Raw genomic sequence first — 24,546 nt, forward strand, 5'->3', positions numbered from 1 at the left:
AAATAGAAGAGCTCTCCTGGATGAACTGGGGGCAGAAGGGGATAGGAACTTGAAGGATCTTGTTGTGGGGTGGATGGAGGGGGAGAATACTGAAAGAGAAGACTAGAAAGGGCATCATTTCAAGGTCAGGTTGAAGTCTGATACAAGGGAAACTCCCATGACTCTACTTGCCATCTTCTGTGATATTTTAATTGTACTGAAATGTGATTTTATTTGTATGTTAATAAATAAAGTTGCCTGGGGGTCAGAGCTATTAGCAAGTCATAGCAAAAGCTGGGTGGTAGTGGTGCACGCCTTTAATCTCAGCACTTGGTAGGCAGAACTAGGTAGATCTCTGTGTGGTCAAGGATACAGACAGCATTGGAGACACACGCCTTTAATCTCAATACCAACCATAGAAGACCTGGAGGTCTGTACAGACAGGCAGTGACTAGGAGGTCATGTGGTTGGGTTTACAACCAATGGGAAGGCAGAACAGAAACTCTATAAAAAAGGCAGACACACAGGAAGTAGGTCTCTTTTGGAGAGGTAGGACAACAGTGACAGTGAAGGGTAAGGTTTTTAGCTCTTAGCTATTGCTCTGACCGCTTGGCTTTCATCTCTGTATTGGCTCTGTGTTTCTTATTTAATAAGACAGTTACATCTACATTACTCCTCGTAATAGGTTGCCTTGCCCAGCCTCCATCTGGAGAAAGGTGCTTAGTCTTACTACAACTTGATATGCCATGTTTTGTTGATATCCATGGGAGACCTGCCTGCTATGGGATGTTCTGTATGTTAAATGTGTTGCTCTGATTGGTTAATAAATAAAACAGTGTTTGGCCAGTAGCCAGGCAGGCAGTATAGGTGGGACAAGGAGAAAGGAGAATTCGGGGAACAGGAAGGTGGAAGGAGGAGGGACACTGCCAGCTGCTGCCATGGAAAATGAGATGTAAGGTACCAGTAAGCCACAAGCCACATGGCAACTTATAGATTAATAGAAATGGGTTAATTTAAGATATAAGAACTAGATAACAAGAAGCCTACCATGGCCATACAGCTTGTAAACAATATAAGCACCTATGTTTTATTTTATAAGTAGGCTGTCAGACTGCCGGGGCTTGGCAGGACCCGGAGAGAAAACTCCAGCTACACCTGCCCTTTTCTGAATAGAAATGGAGAGGGAGTGAATGGGTAGCACAGAGGGGAGTTGTGGGGAAAGACTTGGAGGAGAGGAGGGAAGGGAAATAGAGATAGGGGTGTAAAATAAAAAACAATAATAAATAAATAAATCTACTTGGGGGAAAACAATATAAACAGAATAGCAAGAAAAATGTATATAAACCATGTAAAAAATAAAATAAAATAACAAATTTGGGAAGGGAATATTTTTAAATACACTAATGTCAGTAATTTCACAATATATAATGTTTATATAATATATAATATTTCATATATATATATATATATATATATATATATATATATATATATCCCACCTTTTAAATAGCAAAATGGCACAAAGAAGCAATTCAATCCAAACTTTTGCAAATGGCCCAGAAATTCACAAACAAATGTCGACCTCATGCATGACAGAAGAAACAGGCAAAGAAAAGCAGGTGCGTTTTTTGGGATAGGCAAGTGGTTGGAGGGTGGAGAGAGGATGCAGAGGCTCAGAATGGCAGGCAGCCTGCATCTCCAACTGCTCGCCACTGCTTAGTTAAGAACGGAGGAAGGAGCAGCTGGGAGTGGGTGGGTGCATAAGCTGTCCACAGCACGCTGAAAAGCAAACTGATGATGTTAAATACTATTAGCTCTGCCTTCTCTGCACAAAACAGAAGCTAAGAGGGAAATGCGGCATAATAAATTTCATTAACTATCTCCCTTTTAAACACCTACTCTGAGTTTAGAGCACACAAAACAGCCTTTAATTGATCCAAAGTTAAAAGTCACAGTAGTAAAGTGTGATCATTTCTTCCCTGTTGCTCTACACAAGTAATGTCTTTTCAAACCCACAGAAGCATCACCCTGTCAGAATGCAGTTTTCCCTTTCACCTAAATAACAGCCCCTCAGGGTGCACCGAAAGATGGGTACAGATTGTGTTCTTCCTGGGGCCCACTCTGACTCTCCAATGTGTGCCTTGGTAAGCCCCCATCCTTTCCTCTGGGCTCTCATTCTTTGAGAAAGTACTCTGAGGAAAGCATCCCTAATCTTTGTCTTTTGTTCTTGGGTTTTGTGGTAATACCTCTCAAACTGGCAAGTCTTGACATAAATGGACGTGAGAGCATTCCCAAAGTGATAAACACAGTTTCCAGCTTTTGAGTACACATCAAAAGTCCTATGATATTTGATCCCATAATTACATTTTTAAGAATTCAGCCTAAGAAAATAATTAAGGATGAATATTAAAATATAGTTATGAGGGCTTTCACTGAAGTGCTGTTTTGAGTGACAAAAATGTAAAATTCATGTTATCAGATAGTGGAAAAATTACCAAAGGCATGTTTTTATATTCATTCAGAACTATAACTGTTGCAAGATATATAACATCAATAAAGTATTCCTTTTCTGAAAGATTTGGACCAAAAGTGACTTCAATTTTATATTCTTTTTAAAGTCTAGAATATTTGCATACATGTAACAAAATAATTTGAGAATGGCACTCAAATCTAAACACAAAATTCATTTCTGTTTCATATACACCTTATGTATATTATCTGAAGGGAATTCCATGTAATATTTTTAGTGTGCCTGCATTTTTATTAACATGTGGAATGTTTACTCTTCATATATGTTATTAATAAAAATATTTCATATTTTAGAATATAAGATTTCTATTTTTGCTGTCTCAGAAATACATTCACAAGATACTAATTAAATAATAAGCAGATTAGTTGACAAAATTACTATACAATCCAATACGACCCCTGAATTTCCACGAACAAAACAAAACTAAAAGAACCACGTGTTTTATGGGAAAACACATCATTCTCAAGGAATTTTTCATTGACTCAATAAAACAAATGACACAGATACAACAATGGTAATGACACCAGAAAACCTGTAAGTAACAGGTGAACAAATGAACGCATAGAGAAAGATACCTGTCCTTCTATAGGGAGCTTGCATGTCAACGTATGTAGGGACTGGAAATCACAGACCTGAAGGACATGGAGGACACGGGAGAATTCTATGTTTCTGGTTGTTATATTCTGATGACATTGAACCAGCACTAAGAAATTATGAGCTACTGTCTTAGTTTGGATTTTCATTGTTGTGAAGAGACACCATGATCACGGCAACTCTTATAAGGAAAACATTTACTTGAGGGGTCTCACTCACAGTTTCAGAGGTTCAGTCCATTATCGTCATGGCAGCATGCAGTCAGACATGGTGCTGGAGGAACTGAGAGTCCCAAACCTTGCAGGCAACAGGAAGTCCACTAACTGTCATACTTGGTGAAGCTTGAGAAGAAGACCTCAAAGCCCACCCCCACAATGACACACTTCAGGAAGATGTGGCCCAGATTAAATGTGTGCCCTCCAACCTTGAGGTCTAGATTAAAGGTGTATATAATCCAGCCTCCTCCAAAAAAGACCACACTTCCTCTAACAAGGCCACACCTCCTAATAGTGCCACTCCCTATAAGCTTATGACATTCAAAGGACCACAGCTACTCAGGGAAACCCTACTCTCTTCTGGGTTTTGTTCTCCCTATTGTGGTACCAGTGGCTTCTTGCCTATCTGTCTGTCAGCTTGAATATCCCTGAAGTTTCTTGATCACAGTAAATACTGGACAAGTTTATGAGGAGAAACTGAGGCACAAAGAAGGGCAACATCAGAAAATAGGTACAATCCAAATAAAAGGGGTGTATATCTCCCCCTTTTCTTCTCATACCTTCTTCTTATAAAGCTTGAGCAATGAACAATTATGACACCCCATTCTTAAGCATGTGGGGTTGTTTTGCTGGTGAAATAACCTCACACATGGCCTCCCTAAGCCAGTGCTTGGATGGGAAACCAACTAATGAGTCCTTAACCCTCAAGGCTTTAGCTCTGCTGTTAAAAGGGGATTCAGTACCTTCAGGGTTGATTTTTCTTGTTAATAGTCTTGATTATTCTTCAGGACCTCTTTTCTAATGCTGCATTGTTTGGTAAAAATCCCTCTGGCCTCTGAGACCTCATACTTTTAATATCAATCTTATCTTGCTCTTTTCACTTCCTTGTTCAGTGAGAAATTGCCAGCCTTGTTTCTGTGAGCATTAAAAATGTCTTTCCAACTGACAAAATGAATTTTGTGGGTGGTTTTGGGATACGGATGAAGGTGAGCTGTTATTCAGCTCACAGGGCTTAACATCTTGAAACGTGGGTCCCCTGGACAACTGCATGCCTCTGGATTTCCACAGAAAACAGGACAAATCAATAGAATGAAGTCAATGAACTCTCAATTGGAAACAAAAATAGATTCTGAGAGAAACACGTATTTGCACGCACACTAAGAGCAATGTTCCAAACACCCAACAAAAATGAGTGCTGAGACACCAGTGAGAAGTCCTATGCCAGACATCTGTAACAGCCCCTTGGTCATCCTCATCTAATCTATTCAGTAGTCTGCAACCCATTTGCTCAGCTTGCAGGAACAGGGGTACCACTATCAAACTTGCTGAAGCTGAACCAGCCTTACAACTGAATTTATGGCTACCTTCTTGAGGGACAGATAAATTGCTTTTGGGTTCCCATTGCAGAAAATCCATGTGACTTATAAGTGTTGACTGTAGTGGCAAGTTTCTCCAGTCCCTTCCTCTTCCCAAGGTCAGGACAAATCTCTCCCACCCATGGTCCTGCAGCTGCTTATAAAATAATCACTTAGAAGCTTATATTAATTACAAACTGTATGACCTATGGCTTCAGCTTCTTACTAGCTAGCTCTTTCATCTTAAATTAATCCATTTCTATTAATGTATATGTAGCCACATGGCCATGGTGTTACCAGTCTGCTGGCATCTTGTTGCTCCTTGGGAGGCAGCTGGCATCTCTCTCGACTCTACCCTTTTTCTCTCTGTGTCTCTGCTTGGATTTCCCACCTGGCTGTAAGCTTTCTTGCCATAGGCCAAAACAGGTTTATTTATTATCCAATGGGAGCCACACATATTCACAGCATATAGAAAGACATTCCACAGCAGTTGACTGAATGGAAAAATCTCAGTTCTTGTCAGTAAAGATCAGATGAGCAACACAAGAAAAGGACCCTGGGTCCCTGATGCCGTCTCATGCACAGCAAATTTAGTTTTAGGCCATCTGGACGACACGATGAGCTGTCTTGATGATTCATAAAATTCCAAAAGCCAGAAACTTTAATAAATTAATAGTTTTCTCCCTTCTACTTTTTCATACTGTCAGCAATTGATCCCAAAACACGCAAGTGAAGGTGATCGACATTAGTTACCAAAGTTAATAAATTTGAGTGCTAGAGATATAGCTCAGTTTGTAGAATTTGGAAGGTTCTGAACTACTGTGCATAAAGCCGAGTTCACTTCCTAACACCATGTAACTGAGTGTGGTAGTGCAGTCTTATCGCTCCAGCACTCTAGAGGTAAACGGGGGGGGGGGGGGGGGGGGGGGGTAGAGGTAGAACTTAAATTCATTGTCCTCCATCACATAGTAAGTTTGGGAACCACCAGGGCTACATGAAACTGGATCACAAAATATGTCTATGAAACTGGTAATTTAGTGACCTCAGTTTAGACCCACTCTGGCTGGTGCTCAGGAAAATGCTGCTTCCCACAGCTTACCATGAGGAACTGCTACAGAACAGTCATGACTCAAGCCATGCATAGCCTCTCAGATAAAACATACCTCATTGACAGAGAACTCTCTATTCTCCTCTGTTGTGAAACACATATGATATTTTTCTTTGTGTCTATGACCATCATCCTTACTTTGCCCTATCACTGAAATACTAAGTTAAGTCCACATAGTCCTCAGCTTTCTGTTTTGGAAAATAAACTGTGGGTTGTATGATAATCAAAAGCAGTCATTTTTTTCTTTTTAATATCACTTCAAAGTGTCTAATGGTCAAAGAACCCCTAGGATCTGCAATGTGTGCTTGAGAGTGAAGAAGCTGGGAAAGAGGTGGGGAAATGAAAGCGTAATATCCAGAGAGGCTGGTTAAGGGACCATTGTCATCTAGCTGGAGGGTTACTAATAAGGAGACTGGAAGATGAGATGACATTGGAATCTGGGGATAAGAAATAAAACAGAATAAAATGCAACAAAAAGACATGACTTGGGACAGAAAGCTGTAATCATCTGGGTGATGAGCAGTGCTGGGCTCTACATTTCATTTCTATACAGAAGAATTCAGGAAAATAGCTTATTATGTAGAAATTGAAGCTGTGTGTGTGTGTGTGTGTGTGTGTGTGTGTGTGTGTGTGTGTGTGTGTGTCTGCATGCACACACTTGAGTGCATGTGTGGGTGTGTTTAGACTAGTAGGCAAATTTCATGTGTTTCCCTGAGAACCAGGCACATGTTTTTGAGACAGTCCCTGGTGTTGCAAATGGGGACTACCTAGATGTATCCTGTGGTTCTTGAGACCAAACTCAGGTCTTTTCACTTGCAATGCAAGTGCTCCACCAACTGAGCCCCTGCTAAAAAGCTGAGCTGGCACTATAAAACAAATTCCAAGCCTTTTTAGGGAATCTTAATTAATTCAATAAAAATAAAAGACAGAGGCATACATTTAATCAAAGCCACTACTATGAGTTGCAATGAATATATTCAGTGTTTCTCTTGAAAGAAAATATATATCAGAGAATAAGAGCCTTCACTCAGTGTGCTTACAGTGCAGCTAAGCAATATTCTGAAAATCTTTGTTTTGGGAGTTTTTACCAACTCAATAGGATACACAGCATCATTTTAAATCCTTGAACCCTATCATCGCTCACCTCCACAAACAGTATTGAGATAGGTGACTGTCCTTCCTCAAAAGGAAATGCCTGCTCACCTGGACTCACAAACAATTTTAGAAACAAAAATCAAAAAAGCAATAGCTGTTGGTTATGGTCAACAATGAGGGAACAAGATTGTGGGTAAAGTATTACTTCAAACAACCTTGCAAAACATCACATAGTGTTGAAGAAAGGTTTACTGCTCTAACAAGCGGCTTCTCTGCAGCGGGGAATGCATGCTGACAGTACCTTCTTTTCAGCATTTACCATCTCATGTGAGCCAGCGGTGTGGAAGGCACCCATGCCTGGAGTATTCAACAGTGATCTGAATACACCCGGGCTCATAAGCCCCATTGTTAACAGAGCAAGAGCTGACAGCTTGCATGGTGAAAAAGGCAAGAAGTGAAATAAAACAGATGTCAAGGAAAAAAATCCCTCTACTTGTTTGGGCATAACCAGTATGCCGAGATATCAACTGCCCAAAAGAATGTATCTCTATTTCCTACTGACTCCTGAGGGGTTTGGGATAATATATTTTGGTATTATTCCCCTCCCCAAAGAAAACCATCCCATATATTAGTCCAAACTGTTCAAATTCAAGACAAATAACATAATCATTGTCTATAACATCCTCATTCTAATAAGATGTAATTCTTTCTTAATGGCATTGCCTATAACATTCGGAGAACAATATCCTTCCAGAAAGTCACGGTAATGAGAGAAAAATTGGGTTGCTGTTCCAGTCCCTAGCACATACATGCCCACTGTTGATATAAAACATCCTCCTAAGGGGTGTTTGAATGCTCCATCAAAAATGACACATTAACTACACAAATAAGATTCTAAATGTATTTTATCCTCACCAAGCTCAAGAGAAGGTGCTCTGCAAGAAGCTATTATTGCATGAATTCTGATATAGGATTACCAAAGAAACTGGAGATGATAAACTTTGTTGGGACTTAGAAATGAGCGTAATACAATCAAATTTCTAAAACCAACTTGGAATTAGAGATGATAATAAAGGATTCTTCAAGCCAGTAAATCGTCACTATTGAACTTTCATCTGCAATCAACCAGTGGTTTCCCCTGGGCCGTAATCAGAGCAGGTTCTTCCATGTCATCACACCCAGTCCTATACAGATGGGCTGTGCCTGTCACGGGCAACCTTTGACTGAGGCATCTGCAAGGTGGAAGTACTTTATCACTACCTTGAATTTCTTCATAGCTTTTTGAGCAGGAAACCCCAAATTTTTCATTTCTTCATTCTTGTCTCCACAAATTATATGTCTTATCCATCTCTTAGTCTATGTATGAAGTAAATGAAAAATAAAATCAAAAAGCAGCCATCTAGTTCATTATAAGCTCCAAACTTTCCAACTGTGTTTGGATCTATTCAAATTTAGGCTTGATGACTTTCTTGAAAGTCAACCCAACTGCAGTGGCGTGCACACAAGGCCTTGTGAATTTCACTCCATAGACATACTGTGTGAAGGTCAGTGGGTCACTTTATTAACATGAAACATCTATTGAGCAGCAACATTTTAGAACAGTGAAAGACAAGTAGATATGTACATACTATTTTAGTATATTTCAATACAACTATTTTTTTCATACCTTTTTTCACATTGTGGGATAATCTTGACATTGCAACTGAGAGAACTCATAGAGATGACATAAAAGGAAATTATCTCATTCATTCAAGACTCAGCAAATGTGTGCTTTTCTTTTAACATGTGTATAATTGGGGGGATGAAAATATAAACAATGTGAAAAGAAACAAGCTTAAAGTCTATTTTAAAATAATAATAATCTACCAGGGAGAAGAGATGGGGGAAGAATAGTCAGAGAGCAAGACTTCCAGACAGAACTGGAACATCTGCCAAGTGTACAGATGCATAGGTATGACAGTGGGAAATGAGGGACTGTACATGCTGAATCAGAGCAAAATGATACAGGTTTTAGATGTGTAAGAATCACAATCACCTACTGCTCTATCTATAGGCTGCTCACTCTGGTGGCTTAGATTAGCTGGGTAGTAGGCTAAACACCATAAAATTACACTATTTCAGGTTACATAGTTTTGACACAAATGCAAATAGATTAATTGGAGCATTCAATACCACACAGACAAAATTTGACACAATGATGTAGTTACTATGGCATATGAAAGCCTGGAGATGAGAAATAAATCAAATGTGGTTTCAGAAAAATTGTTGAGTTGTCTGGGAAACACACACACACCATGCATATACACACATACATCATATACATACACATATATATGTATACATGTATAACATCCACACAGATACACACTACACACACACATATAATATACACACATATATGTACACACACGTACACATATACATTCATACACGTACAGGCACAGAGACACATATCACACACATACACATATATCATTCACACACACATATACACATATATATACACACATACACCTAACACACATACATATATTGTACACACATAAATGTACACATACATCATACCTACACATTCAAATATATTCAGAAACATATGCATATACATATCCATAATTTAAGTCATTGCCTTAAAAAATTATACTCCAGAAGAAATTTTGAATAGATCAAATATTAAGCTTAGTAAAATGAAACTCTGAAAAGATTAAATAAAGTTACCTGTAAATATTTATCTATAAACAGAGCAGTGTTATTAAAGGTCAAACAGAAAGAGGAAATGTAAAAAGATAAGGCATATAGTATACTAAAATGTGAATAATAATACTCAAAAAACACAAATTCAAAATAAAATATTTGCAATTTGCATGCAAAAAAGTAAACTATATATATATGCATATATACGCATACACACACACACACACACACACACACACACACACACACACACATATATATATATATATATATATATATATATATATATATATATATATATATATATATATAAAATGAGAGCACTAAGCCTTGCATAGGGTTAGCTGGCATGTACTACAAACTACAGTAACACAGTGAGATGCTATTTCAAGTCATTGTACCAGATGCTGTGGTGTGCTTCCAGGTGAGAACTGAAATGTACAGTTCTCTTAACTGTTTATTTAGTTGTTGGCAGCTGACAGTTATCGGCTGAGCCTCTCTTTAGAAATTACCACTCACTGAGAAGAGCCACCTTGCCTAGGGTCACACTCCTACCCTGGAACAGTCTATATCTGATGATTGGTCCTTTGCTCTGACATCCCTCACAATGGTGGGGTCAATATCAAGGGCTGTTCCACCTCTGACACCCCAGGGAAGTGGCTCAGCCATGCTGCAATCCAGCTGGTCCTCTCCTGAGTTCTGCCACTCACAGCCCTCATCCCTTGTGCTGTTTCTCACACTGTGCTTTTAAAAGCATCCGGAGAACATGTCTCAGAATTAGCTTCCTAGAAATCCTTACCTACCACAGTGGATCTGGGCAGCAAAAGAGCTGGATTTCAGTAAAGGCTCCCAGGACAGTGGTTCTCAAACTTCTCAATGCTGCAAACATTTAACATAGTTCCTCATGTTGTGGTAACCCCAACCATAAAATTATTTCATTGCTACTTCATAATTATAATTTTTCTACTGCTATGAATCATAATGTAAATGTTTTTGGAGATAGAGCTTTGCCAAAGGGGTTGTGAGCTACTTCTCTAGTGTTTGGCCAATCTTTTCTTTCAGACCAGCACTCACTCCAACCTTTGGCTAGCTATGGCTACTGTAATACATAATATATATGAATACATAATGAAATATAAATAAAACTAAGGAAAGAAACAAATTACAACACAAACAAACGGAAGCCTCAGGCAACCACTAAATGTCAACTATCCAGTTAATTAGATAACCATGCCCAGTTCAAGCAGACACCTAGCAGTATCTAGTAGAATGATTACTTTGCTTTCATGGTCCAACTTTAAAGCTCAGGACAAATGCTACACTAGACCCAATAGTCACCTTTCAGATTGGACTTCTAGGTACACCAATCCCTCTTGTCTCAAGTCAACTATTGTATTTTATTCTGTCATTAGCACTTCTTCTTACAATAGAAGACAGACAGACAGACTGATGAGAGCAGAAGTGAAGGTAATGAACTCTGGTGTCTAGAGCTCCTACTCCTGGCCTCAGGATCTGCAAAGACCCCAGCACCCCAGGTTCCATGCACTCTAATAAAATGGCAGTGGCTAACGGCTAATAATACTGATATGGCTCAACTTTAATTTTTAATTTTTCTAAATTTTCCTATGTTGATACATATTCCTATATTTCCATGTATAGTTAGATAAACACACACACTCTTGTAGTGGATAGCTGTTCCAGCCTTGACCTGGAAGTACTACCCCTAGTGAGGCTTCTAGTAACTGCCATGACACACCCCTGGGGCGGGGCTGAGACAGGAGCCCTTAAGACCTGAGATCCAGATGTGTCAGCTCTTGGTTCTTGATGATCCTGAGTGCTGGATGCAGACCAGTCAGAGTTCTCCAGAGAACCCTGCTGGACTACACCTCACTTCTCCCGGATCCTGTAACCAACACTGGCTGTAAGTTACCCCAAAATAAACCTCCTTTTTAACTACATGGAGTTGCCTTGTTGATCCCCACTTTACACTCTTGTTGCTTTTACTCTCAAAATAATGGTTTGAATCTATTTATTTATAGAATTTTAAATGGTGAAATATGGCAAAATATTTATAATTTTCTTTAGAAAGGAATGTATTTGACATCCTAGCTGACATATACTTGCTCAGCAATGTTCAAAGTTGCCCTCGCTGCAATAGTCGGGAAATGTAAACAAACTAAATTTCCTTTAACTGATGAATGAACAATGAAATTGTGATACACATGCACAATGGAGTACTATTCAGTTGTGAAGAAAAATGAAATAATGAAGTTTGCAGGTAAATGGATAGACCTAGAAAAGATTATATTAAATAACACCAAGAATGTTTGGTAAAACCTCGGGACTCATTATTTTATATTTACCTAAGATTATACACAATACAAGTAAGTGTATGTATACACTCCCCACCCCACCTCCACACACTTGGCTAGAACCACAGACTAACAAAACTCTAGTAGTAGGCATGAGAAACCACATATTGAATGATTGGTTATTGCCAATCATTGGCTGTCTTTCGGCGATTGAGGGTGGGTCCCTATTGCTAAAGCATCTTAGGATACAGGACTCAGATGGTTACAGATGGATCTTACCTGAAAGCCTCTTTCCTACAGTCTAGCTTCCCTGATTCTAGAAAATATTGTGTATACTTCCCAGGAAGGGAAGCAATTAACAGTCCTACCTGCTGTAGCACCATGAGCCATTACGATTACCAGCATGGCAAGATGTGTAGAAAGGTACAGTAAGTGGCACTCACATGTTGGTGGCACTTAAGGACTTAAGGCCACTCAACAGGAGGTAAATCATGCAGGTACTGGAAACCTAGCCAGCTTTCTGGGACTAGTGAGGTCATGACTTGAGAAAATAATCTACTGTGGCCACCTTGCCAGAGTGGTATAATTTCTTACTGTGTTTTAAATCTTATCCTTATACTCACTGATAAGTATAGGCACCATCTCTCATCAAAGAAACCACTCTATAGCAAATGGAGAGCAGCACCAAAAACCACAGTTGCGTACAATACAGAGATCAACAGTGGGAGCCTAGCCCCAAGGGATACATCTACATCACATGTATCTACGACATATCATATCACCTGTATCTATGACTCAGGATGGAATATCATGGAAGAGTGTAAAGAAAGATTGTAAGAGCCTAAATACCAGGAAGTCTGCTATGAAACAGTCTCTCCCAGAAATAGGTACATAAACGAGACTGGAACGATGGCAAAATCACAGACATGTTAGCATGAAAAGGGGAAATTCTCACAGAGTTCCACCTTAAAAAAAGAACTGCTGTGAGATGGGGAATTAGCCTCGCCCCAGGTGAGCTCCCTTAATGGTTGTCCATCGTAGAATGGTAAGCCTTAAAATTGTATATGCACAAAGAACAAAAATGAATCCAGGAGGTTGTGTATATATATATATATATGTGTGTGTGTGTGTGTGTGTGTGTGTGTGTGTGTGTGTGTGTGTGTATATATATATATATATATATATATATATATATATCTGTACATGCATACTCTTATGCACACACACACACACACACACACACACACACACACACAATTAGCAATAATAATCAAAGAAAAAGAGGCTCTCAACCTGAGAGTGGGATCTAGTGGGAGTGGTTTGAGGGAAGGTAGCTGGGAGGGGCTGGAAGAGGAAAGAGGAGGCAAGGTGATGTAATTCTGTTTTAATTAAAAACATTAAAATATCTTAAGATGAAATCCGCAATTTTAAAAAGTTAGGAAAAATTTTTAGAGTCTGAGCTTGAGAAAAGACTTAAAATGATGAGTACAGTTTTTCATATTAAATCATTAAGAGGCTGAAAAGGACAGTAAAATGTAATCCAGTAATGGTACGATGGGAAATGTTATGAAGTGGTAATGGATCAAGAATTTCCATTAAAATTTTGACAAAAGGAATAAAGAATTAAAAAGTTAAATAGATAAATCCATTGTTTTAACTTTTTTATAAATAACCACCCATTGAAAATTTCTCAAGAAAACAATAGTTCTAGATAACAGCCACAGAAAATAACATTCGTGTTGGAAAAATAGAAACATTTTACAATATATATGTTTATATAAACGTACAGAAATCTTTGTCCCTTATGTTCTTAGTAAATAGTTTTAACAATATGTGTCAAGATACATGTGAATGTATCTTACAAAGTAGGCCAGGGCTCATTCAGACAGAAATAACTGGCAGACGAAAGATTAGAATAAAAGCCTGGATATTAACAATGGCTTCCTCCTAGTGGCCAGGGTGTGTTTGCTTTTACAATATTTACACTTAGGAACTCCTCAATTTTTTACTCTAGGCATATAGCCTTTAACAAAAAAGTTATAAATAGAAATATTTAAAGAACAAATAGTTACTTTAAAATCCAAACTTCCCATGGAACGTGTCATTAAGTATTATTAAACTAAGGAAGGCATTTTGTGGTCATCAGCTCACTAGACAGTTAATCAAAACATCTGGGTTTTCAAGCAGGCTCTGACAGCTTCTAGCCGCATGCTTTTGTTCTCACCTGTTTACCAAGTGTTTGATAATAAGGGGATTTACTTAATTCCTCCAAGCTTCAGTTTCACATCTTTAAAGAGATTCTAATGAGTATTTCACAGCATTGTTTCAGAGATTAAATAACGTTAAAAGGGGAAGATCCAGGCAACATCCCTGACGCCCTCTAGGTATTCCCTCCATGTTTGGTGAAGTTGAATCAGCTGGCTCTTTCCACCATTGGAAATCACATTTTTTTTACAGCCTCAATTCTCAGTTCTGGGTCACAGTTTCCTACTCAGACCAAAGAGTGTCTTAAAAATATCTGCACCTCTGGGCAGTAACCCACTGAACAGAGCAGCGCAGCCAGCACATCCCATCCTGCCTTTGAAACCTTCTCCTTTATATTTCCATCCATTCTTCTCTTTCTTTTAGCCATTTCATTGTTGTTTGTTTGCTTGACTCAACTCAGAAAATGAGTATTCAGATCAAATTAATTCCCCAAGACCTGTCTTTGCCTTGATTTATATACTTGTTAACAGCAAGCTTTGATTATTATACATTTGATATGCTATCATTGAGTGGAATGAATTAATATAATTATTTTTACTCAAAAATGAGGACTACAAAAATAAAAAATTAAAAAGGAGGGACATCTGTATTCATTCCTGCAGAATGATGGACATGTTCGACATGGTAGTTGCAAAGGACTGCAAAGCAGAAATTAATCCCACTCCTGTGGAGTTCTGAGGATGTTCAGGGCAGCAGATCTCATTTAGAACCCTCCTTTGCCATCTATTAAGAAGTGAGCATGGCAGAGCTGGCCATGGGGGAGGCTTTTTGATTCTCAATTCCTCTGAACATTGTCAGTGTTTAATCAATAGCTAGTCCGGGCATCATTAAACATGTGCTCAGTTCAAGGTCCTCTGGATGGGGATGGTTGAGGGAATTTTTCAGTCTTGCTGTAAAGTGAAAAAAGGTGCCTACATTCAGGTTAGCCTGCTCAAAAGAGACACGATTTTAAACCATAGTGCATTAAATGAGACCTGTTTTAATGGGTCATGTGGAATATCAATTATTCTTGATCTCATAATTTTTGCTTCTGTTGCAGGGTGTATCCTGCAGAATTTGAGTCTGCATGTACTAATTTATGCTTGCTACAAGGAGAAGAGTTAGCAAATATGTCAGTCATGCAGTGCAGCAAGCCGGCTCTTCTTGAATTTTGTAGTTCAATGATTCCATACAAGTTTAAACTCTTTGTACCTTGGGCTTAATCAAGGGTGTAACGAAGGCAGGACAGTCTGTCTCAACATTTGGAGTGCAGGTAAGAAGCCAACTACAGATTTTTCATCCTGCATTTTAATCCATTGTTCTCTACCTGTGTGATGCAGTGCTTAGCAAGCCAAATTTTCAAATCAGGAAATGAAGAAAAAAAAATGTCTTTTACTACAGAGTCTCATGGAAGTTATAATGAGAAATGAGGATCATTAAATCATTTTCTTTTATAAATAAGACCAGGTTGAAATTACTGTTTCCTGACTTTACTTTTAAAATGCAAGTTTTAGGAATCAGAGCCTTCTCCATAGAGAAAAAAGGGCCAACTAATTAGGCTTAGTATAAAAATTAATTTGCATTATTTTTACTGAATCCAGGAAAAATGTTAAAATCTTACCACCCCAAAATATAATATAGAAAATGTTGGAGGCAGAAAGTCAGTCAAATCATTCCCCTTCAATTATTAAAAATTTGAATCATGTATTGTATTAACTTCTGAAAGAAATTAATATGGGCCTTAGGATACTGCAGAGCAAACCCAGCAAGTCACAACTGTGCTACTGGATTATAATATATGAATTTCATTCTATAGAGACCAACTTGATAAGAATTTCTGGTAAAGCTGGAACCATGTTATATGAAAGCTTCAAATTTCACAATACCAACCAAGAGTAAATTCTGAAATGCCCTTGTGTTCTTTTACAAATCATGAAATTATTACTAAATGAAAGAGCAAAGGTTTATGACTTGATGTAACCTCATGTACTTAAAGTGTTTATCCAAAAGATTATGTTGACTCAGCTAAATTGAACCCTACCATTTTATGAAAACGTCAACTGTAATATTTTATAGCCTATGCTGTAAACTAGCCCCTGTAGCTTCTCCTCTAAGACTTCTGACTTCAGCTAGCCCTGGCTGGTTGGCTAGGTTTCCAGTTTTAGGCAAGATTTACCTCCTGATGGGTGAGTGTCTTAGGGTTTCTATTGCTATGAAAAGACACCACGATCACAGCAACTCTTATAAAGGAAACCATTTAAGTGGGTGGTTTACAGTTCAGAGGTTCAGTCCATTTTCATCATGGTGGCACATGGCAGTGGGCAGGCAGACATGGTACTAGAGAAGGAGCTGAGAGTCCTACATCTTGTGCAGGTAACAGAAAGTAAACTGAGATCTCAAAGCCAACCTCCATAGTGACACACTTCCTCCAACAAGGCCATATCTACTCCAACAAAGCCACACCTTGTTGTCCTTTTTTAAAAAATCATTGCTGCCTTTTAAGCCACAGCTGTCCTAATCAGCAACTGGAACTTGATAACAGCAGTGGTGGTGCTGCAGGAGCCACAGACTGAAGGAACAAAATTCCCTTAGGCACTGACTCTTTCAAAGCTAGGAAGGGAAGTAACTAAATCTCTGTCCCTGTAAAGAACTCGAGATTAAAGGTTAACGTGGAATTCTGCACTTGAGACAATCTGAAGAGTAAGTTGTTCACCTCCTCTCCTTGCTTGCATCTTCCAAAAAGCCCTCATGCTTCTCCTCACCCCTCCTTACAAACCCTTCTCCACCTGGCTCCTCCCTATCACTTTCTGTCAGCTAGTTGCTGACTCAGCCTCCTGACCACAAGTGAATTTTATTTAATCAAACACATCTTTGCATCATTAAAGAAATGTTCCAGAGCATAAACAAAACAACACATCTTAAAATAATATTCTACAACAACACTTTCTAGCAGTGCCACTTCCTATGAGCGTATGGAGACCAATTACATTCCAACTACCACATTCCACTCCCTGGCCCCCATATAATACCATAATGCAAAATGCATTAATCCAACTTCAAAAGTCCCCATAGTCTATCACAGTCTCAACAATGATTGGAAGTCCAAAGTTCTCTGGGTCCAGCACTGGCATTCCCTGACAGGCTCTGCACGTGGGCCATGGCATGGGCCCTGGCGACCCTGCTGTCCATTGGCATGTTCAGGGAGCCCGAATGGGTCGAGGTCAACCCAGCAGCCATCGGCCTCCATCCAGCGACAATACAGCCTGGGCCAGGGACTGCCCTGCCAGTCAAGGGCCGCAAGCGCCACCATCTCCCAACCACACTGTGGGCCCTGGAAGCATCATTTCTTTCCCAGAAATCTCCCATCCCACCTGACAGTGATTCTGAGGAGGAGGAAGGAAGGAAGAACAATACCTCCCAAGGCCCTCAGTTACCAATGCCTTGAAGGAAGTAGAGGAGAAAAGAAAAAGGAAATGTTAAAAACAGACACCATCTATCAGTGACTCTGAGGGCAAGGAAATAGAAAGGAAATGCTGCAGACAAACTCTTGGTGGGATCTCTGCTGAAGAAGGAAAAGGAAAGAGGAAATGCCAGAAATATTCTCGTTCACTCTCAACACAGCACCTGGACAGTGTGGACCAAACGGTTCACAGTTCAAGGACAAGTACTGCTACAATTGACCCACCCAAGCCAAGCCCTGAGTCCACATCTTCTAACGCCTCGCATACCCCAAGGCAGAAGAATAAGGGGAGACACAAACACAAGACACTTCAGACACCAGACCAGGTTCCTCCCAAGGCCTCCACAGAGGAGATTGAGGTGCCTCCTGCCCCAAAGTCAGACAGTCAACAGACTAGAACTGGATCCCTGCGAACATGGATGACACAACGGTTGGATGGGGCCGATTTCGATACCTTAATGAACAGTTGTACTCAGGGCCCAGCAGTGCTGCCCAATGCCTCTTCCAGGAAGACCCCGAGGCTTTTCTCCTCTATCACTGTGGCTTTCAGAAACAAGTGAAAAAGTGGCCACTGCACCCAGTGGACCGTATTGCCAAAGATCTCCGCTACAATCCTGCATCCTTGGTGGTAGCTGAGTTTGGCTGCAGAGATTGCCGCCTAGCTTCAAGTGTTCGGAACCCTGTACACTGTTTTGATTTGACCTCTCTGGACCCCAGGATCACTGTATGTAGCATGGCCCAAGTGCCTCTGGAGGATGAATCTGTGGATGTGGCTGTGTTTTGCCTTCACCAATGGGAACTGACACCAGGGACTTCCTTGAGGAGGCAAAGTGAGTGCTGAGGCCAGGGGATCTGCTCAAAGTAGCTGAAGTCAGCAGCCGCTTTGAGGACATTCAGGCATTTGGGGGGCTGTAACTAAACTTGGTTTTAAGGTCATCTACAAGGACCTGACCAACAGCCATTTCTTCTTGTATGACTTTGAAAAAAACTGGGCCTCCTTGAGTAGGACGCTAAGCCCAACTCTCAGGCCTGAAATTTCAGCCCTGTCTTTACAAGTGCAGGTGACCAATGGACACCTGTTAAAAGGGGAAGGCTCAGACTCCAAACTCAGAACTCTGAAGACTGTACCTACCCAAGCTATGAGCCAGGACCTTGTGCCATCCTCCTTCTGTACCAAGAACACTGATAAAGCCTCCGGCTCAGCTCTGCTCTAATGGAGCCTTCTTGGCTACAAAGAGCATGAAGTAATTTGGGCAGGCTCAAGAATGAGGAGTTTATTGTGAGGGCGTTGGTGTATCTGGGAATTGTGGGTCACTCAAGTATGATGTAAACTAGTTGGCTTGGAAGTGACAGATCTCTGGGTTTGGTTTCTCTTCATCTTTCAGAAGGCTCCTGGGCACTCCACTGTGCCGTCTTCTGACTGTATTGTCTAGCCTCTGATCATTTATAGTTTCTGTTCCTTCAGCTTCAAGACTACAGACAGCTTTTGCCTCACGGCAGGACCTAATGCCACTGCCTACTGGGGCTGGGAGTTACTTCTTTCTCTCTTGGAGCTGAGAATCATTTCATTTCTTTCTGTTGTTGTTTTGAGACAGCATCTCACACTAGTCCAGGCTGACCTCAAATGGTAATTCTCTTGCCTCAGCCTTCTGATTATTGAGATTACAGGCATGAGCCACTATACCCAGCTTAATCACTTAATTTCTGAACATTCCATTTCTCATTTGAAACATATACAACTCTTGTGTCCCAGCACGTTATGTGGGTTACCTGAGGAAAGCCGCGGCAAGGGCTGGGAACATTAGCGGTTCTGAGCAAACCAGCTCTGGCTATTAAGAAAGAAAGAAAGAAAAGAAGTTCAAAGTCTCTTCTGAGAGTCATGTGATCTCTTAACTCTAATCCCCTATAAAATCAAACTCAAAAAACAGATCTTATACTTCCAATGTATAATGGCACAGGACATACATGACCTTTCCAAAACATAGGGAATGGAGTACAGTGAGGAAATACTGGACCAAAGCAAGACTGAAATGCAGCTGGGCAAACTCCAAACTCTACATCTCCATTCTGATGTCAAAATGCTCTTCAGATCTTCAACTCCATTCAGCTTTGTTGACTGCAACACACTTCTTTCTCCTGGGCTGGTTGCAAGTCTTCCTTGACAGGCATCCCATGACTCTGGTGACTCCAACATCTTGGGACCTCCATGGCAATCCAGGCTTCAACTTCACAGCTTCACACATGGCCTTCCTAGGCCTCCATTCAGGGACACCCCTGACACATGCCTGACCTCAGTGGCTTTCTTATTCATGGAAGAATATTCCACAACCCCTTGATTTTATCCTTAAATCCAGAACCATGTGGCCAAAGCTGTCAAGTTCTGCTGCTAACTAGGGCTGGAACATGTCCCCCTCATTCAATTACATTTTCATCAACTTTCTGTTTGGGTGGTTTCCTTCACTACCTAAGCTTTGCTGTCCTGAAACTGGACCTGTAGAGCAGGCTAGCCTCAAACTCAGAGATCTTCCAGTCTCTGCCTCTGGGGTGCTGGGATTAAAGGTGAGCACCAGCACACAGGCTCTAAACTTTTATTTAATTCCTTTTCGCAAGTTGGAAATTTAGCTAGGTAGGATCTTGCCCTGAGGTCACCACTCCCTTTATTCTGTTTCTTAATCTGTTTATCTCCTTGAACATAGGACTTAGCTCCATTTCACTTCCTGGTACTCCTTTTCTCATCTAATTTTATAGTTTACAATTTACCCTGCTCAGCTTGCTCCTTTTCATTGTAAGTCTTCATTAGAGTTATCACTAATAACCACATGACAAAGTCTATACTAGGCTGTTTTGAGACTTCCACTGCCAATGGAATTATTCCAAAACTCTTCACTTTAGTCTCAGGCAGACTCTTCAGACACAGGCAAAAAGAAGTCACATTCTTTACCAAACTATCACAAGAACTGTCTTTAGGCAACATACTAATATTCTTCTTCTCTGAAACCTTTTGAGGTAGGACACCACAGTCCAAATCTTCTATGTTCCTACTAGTATGGCCCATTAAGCTGTGCTGAAAGCATTCCACTGCTTTCCTAACCCAAAGTACCAAAGTCCACATTCCTCCAAATGAAAATGTGGTCAGGCCTATCATAGCAATACCCAGTCCCTGGTATCAACTTCTATCTTAGTTAGTGTAAGGATTATGTCCTTAATTACGTCACCAGCCTGCGACGGCATCCCAGCCTAAAAAGTGGGAGTGCCCTCTCTGTGCTCTCTTTCCATATCACCTTTCCTTCCATATTCTCCCTCCTCCGCACAGAGTCTCTCTCTCTCTCTCTCTCTCTCTCTCTCTCTCTCTCTCTCTCTCTCTCTCTCTCTCTCCCCCTCCCTTTCTCTCCCAATAAAGCTCTAGAAAGGTAACCATGCCTCGTGATTCTTCCACCACCACAACATCCCTCGGCATAGCATGGCCACGGCCCGCACCATCACTTAACCAACAGTTAGGGTTATGGCAACTCTTATAAAGGAGAACACTTAATTAGGTGGCTTACAGTTCACAGGTTCAGTCTGTTATCATCATGGTGGGGCATGGTGGTATGCAAGCGACATAGTTTTGGAGAGGTAGCCGAGAGTAGTACATCTTGCACAGGCAACAGGAAATGAACTGAACTACTGGGAGTGACTTAGCATATATGAGACCTCAAAGCCCACCTCCACAGTGATACACTTCCTCCAACAAGACCATACCTACTCTAACAAGGCCACACTTCCTAATAGTGCCATTCCCTATGAGCTTATGGGGACCAATTACATTCAAACTACTAGAGTGGGTCTTACTCCAATCAGAGAGCTGTTGATCACTGCCAACCTATGTGCACCACTGCTTCCCCCTTGGGGTTAGTGTGCTACACTAGTCATCGTGCTTCACAGGCTTCACAGCTGGGTGGGTTGTTGGCTGCTTCCCTCCTCTGAAAGCTTGCATGGTGCCTTCTGGTATCACGGAAGTGATTCCTCAGGGAGGAGGATTCCAGGTCAGTTCTAGTTCAGGAGTCTCTGGAACCTGTATCTAAAATGCATTGTGTCTTCAGCTGTAGGGACTTCCCTTACACTTCTGTGGCAGCTGAGGACAATAGCAATAGCCCTGGCCAATGACTCAAAAGAGGGTTTCATGCCTGGTGTTGGGTCTTTTTAGGTGGTCTTTGGCTCTTGAGGGAAACACTGTCAGCCTAGATGGGAAAATTTCATTTAAAATATGTATGTTTATTTATACATAGACTTCTGTGTATTATGGGTTTTTTTCTTTTCCTTTAGGTAGATAGCTAATAGTATGATTCCCTATGACCTTTCAGATATCATCCTTATTGTGATTTCACTTTCCTCCCTCTTTCTTCTGTACTTGGCTTCCTCTCCCGCCGTGATTTAAACACCCTTCTATGGTGGTTTAAATAAGGATGATACTCACAGGCTCATACATTTGAATGCTTAGACACCATGGAGTGGAACTCTTTGAAAGGATTAGAAGGATTAGGAGGTGTGGCCTTGTTGGAGGAAGTGTATCACTGGGTGGGCTCTGAGGCTTCAGAAGCCCAGGCCAGGCCCACTCTTGCTCCATGTGCTGCCTATAGAACAGGATGCAGTTCTCAGCTACTGCTCCAGCACCATGCCTGTCTGACTGTGTGCCATCATGCTCCCTGCCATGATGACAATGGACTAAGTTTCTGGAACTGTAAGCAAGCCCCAACAGAATGTTTTGTTTCTAAATAAGAATTGCCTTGGTCATGATGTCCCTTTACAACAATAGAACAGTGACTGAGACAACCCCTTTTTTCTCATTTCCCTCTTCAGATCACTTGTACCCTGCTATTCTTCCTCTATTACTTCCCCCAAGTACATTCTAAATATTTGTCCTTATACCCACAGATAAGTACAACCCTCACCTCTCATCAAGGAAACTTCTTTTTGCAACAGAGCCATCACATAAGAACATAACTAATCAAAATACAAAATTGTGGATTCCAGTTCCAACTGATAATCTACAGCTTGACCCCTCCATTGTGGAAGAGGGGGCAGAAGGATTATAAGAAGCAGAGGATGAGGAGTTTGTAGTAAGATTGTGTTTCCTAGGAATATCAGAAGCTACTTGCAAGAAGTTTCACTAGTATGGCTGCTAATGTGGAAGGGGAAAAGAACACTAGTTGGTTTTCTAATGCTAAATGGTCAGCCCTGAAAGCTTATATACAAGTAACATTATACAGACTGACCAGGTTATATTTGTGTATTTAGGAATACAGGTACACACACACACACACACACACACACACACACACACACACACACACAAATATGTAACAATTAAAGAAGAGGCCATGAATTTGAAAGAGAGTAAAGAGGGCACATAGGAGGATTTGAATGGAGGAAAAGGAATGGGAAAATAATTAATTATATGATAATCTCAAAAAATATTTAAAAATTGTATAGTCTATATGAAACTGATATTTTTAAAAATAAAATATACACTGCCGAGTTCCCATAGGGAAAAAGATTGTAGCTGCTCAATGTCATGGTGAATGTTACAGTCCCAAGTGCCATAGTCTCTCACTAGTCCAGTCTTTGTATGTATGTGTGTGCATGCACAGTATGTGTGCATGTACGTATGTGTGTGAGTGTGTCCACCTTGCGGCTACACATATTCTTATGTGGATGAACATGTGTGTGAAGGTGCCCATGTACTGTTTGTGTACAGAGAGATTAACATAGGTGTTTTTTTCAATTACTGTCTACTTCATTGAGACAGATCTCTCAGCAAACCTGGATATGGTGGTATTTTACTTGTACTGAAATGTGATTTTAATTGTATGTTAATAAATAAAGTTGCCCGGGGGTCAGAGCTATTAGAGCCATAGCAAGAGCGTGGCGGTGTTGGCGCACGCCTTTAATCCTGGCACTTGGTAGACAGAGCTAGGTAGATCTCTGTGTGTTCAAGGATACAGCCAACATTGGAGACACACGCCTTTAATCTCAATACCATAGAGGACCTGGAGGGCTATACATACAGGCAGTGACGAGGCAGTCACGTGTTTGGGTTTACAACCAATGAGAAGGCAGAACAGAAAGACTATTTAAAGACATACACACAGGCAGTAGGCCCCTTCTTTTTGGAGAACTCTCTTGGCTGAAGCAGGAAGGGTAAGGCTCTTAGTTCTGACCTCTTGGCTTTCTTCTCTGAATCGGCTCTGTGTTTCTTATCTAATAAGACGGTTGGTTACATCTACACCTGGACCTTCACCAATTCACTTATACTGGCTGTTCAGGCGCTCTTGGGACCCTCTTGTTTCTGACTTCCCAGCACTAAGATTACAAGTCTGTAGTACCATGCCTAACTTTTAATGTAGATGCTGAGGATCCATACTGAAGTCCTCACATTTGTGTAGCAAGAACAGTCATCTCTCCAGCTCCATTATTTGCAAACTGGGCCTTCATACAATACTTTTTTTTTTACCAGGCTCTTTAATTCTGCATATGCTTAACCCATTTTACCACATGCACCAATATAAAACCTTTACATTTAGTTACTGTCTTTTCCTTCCTTAAAAAGCCTTAACAATAAGACTCAAGCACATCATTTGTAGTAGGCATGTCTTTTTGTTTGTTTAACTACAACTAGATTTAACAACTTTGCCTAACCCCATAGACATCTGTGTGTCCCACATAAGCAGAATTGACTTGGATAATTGGCCAACTAGAAGGTTAACATACTACACCTAAACAGAATCCATGGGGTATCTACGTCATGTGTCAAGTTTTATTCTTTAATAGAAACAGAGGATCTCTTTAAACTTCGAAGCTGAATGTGAAGTAAGAATCTAGATCATCATGCTGAAAAATCAAGAAGAGAGAATTTTATACCAATTACATGGCCGATATATTCACTTATGATCTATGCCCGGTGTGCATCTCAAGAAGTGTAAA

The 24,546-nt window shown here is 40.4% G+C and overlaps 1 protein-coding gene and 1 pseudogene across 2 annotated transcripts in view; one reads left to right on the top strand and one right to left on the bottom strand.

Annotated features, from left to right (window-relative positions):
- Positions 1-24,546, bottom strand: part of LOC131912994 (EGF-like and EMI domain-containing protein 1) — a 615,403-nt gene that overhangs the window by 84,707 nt on the left and 506,150 nt on the right. The gene's annotated exons all lie outside the window — the stretch shown is intronic.
- LOC131912995 (ribosomal RNA-processing protein 8-like) lies at positions 17,317-18,648 on the top strand (annotated as a pseudogene).

Source organism: Peromyscus eremicus, chromosome 6 (genome assembly GCF_949786415.1).
Source record: "Peromyscus eremicus chromosome 6, PerEre_H2_v1, whole genome shotgun sequence".
NCBI lineage: Eukaryota > Metazoa > Chordata > Mammalia > Rodentia > Cricetidae > Peromyscus > Peromyscus eremicus.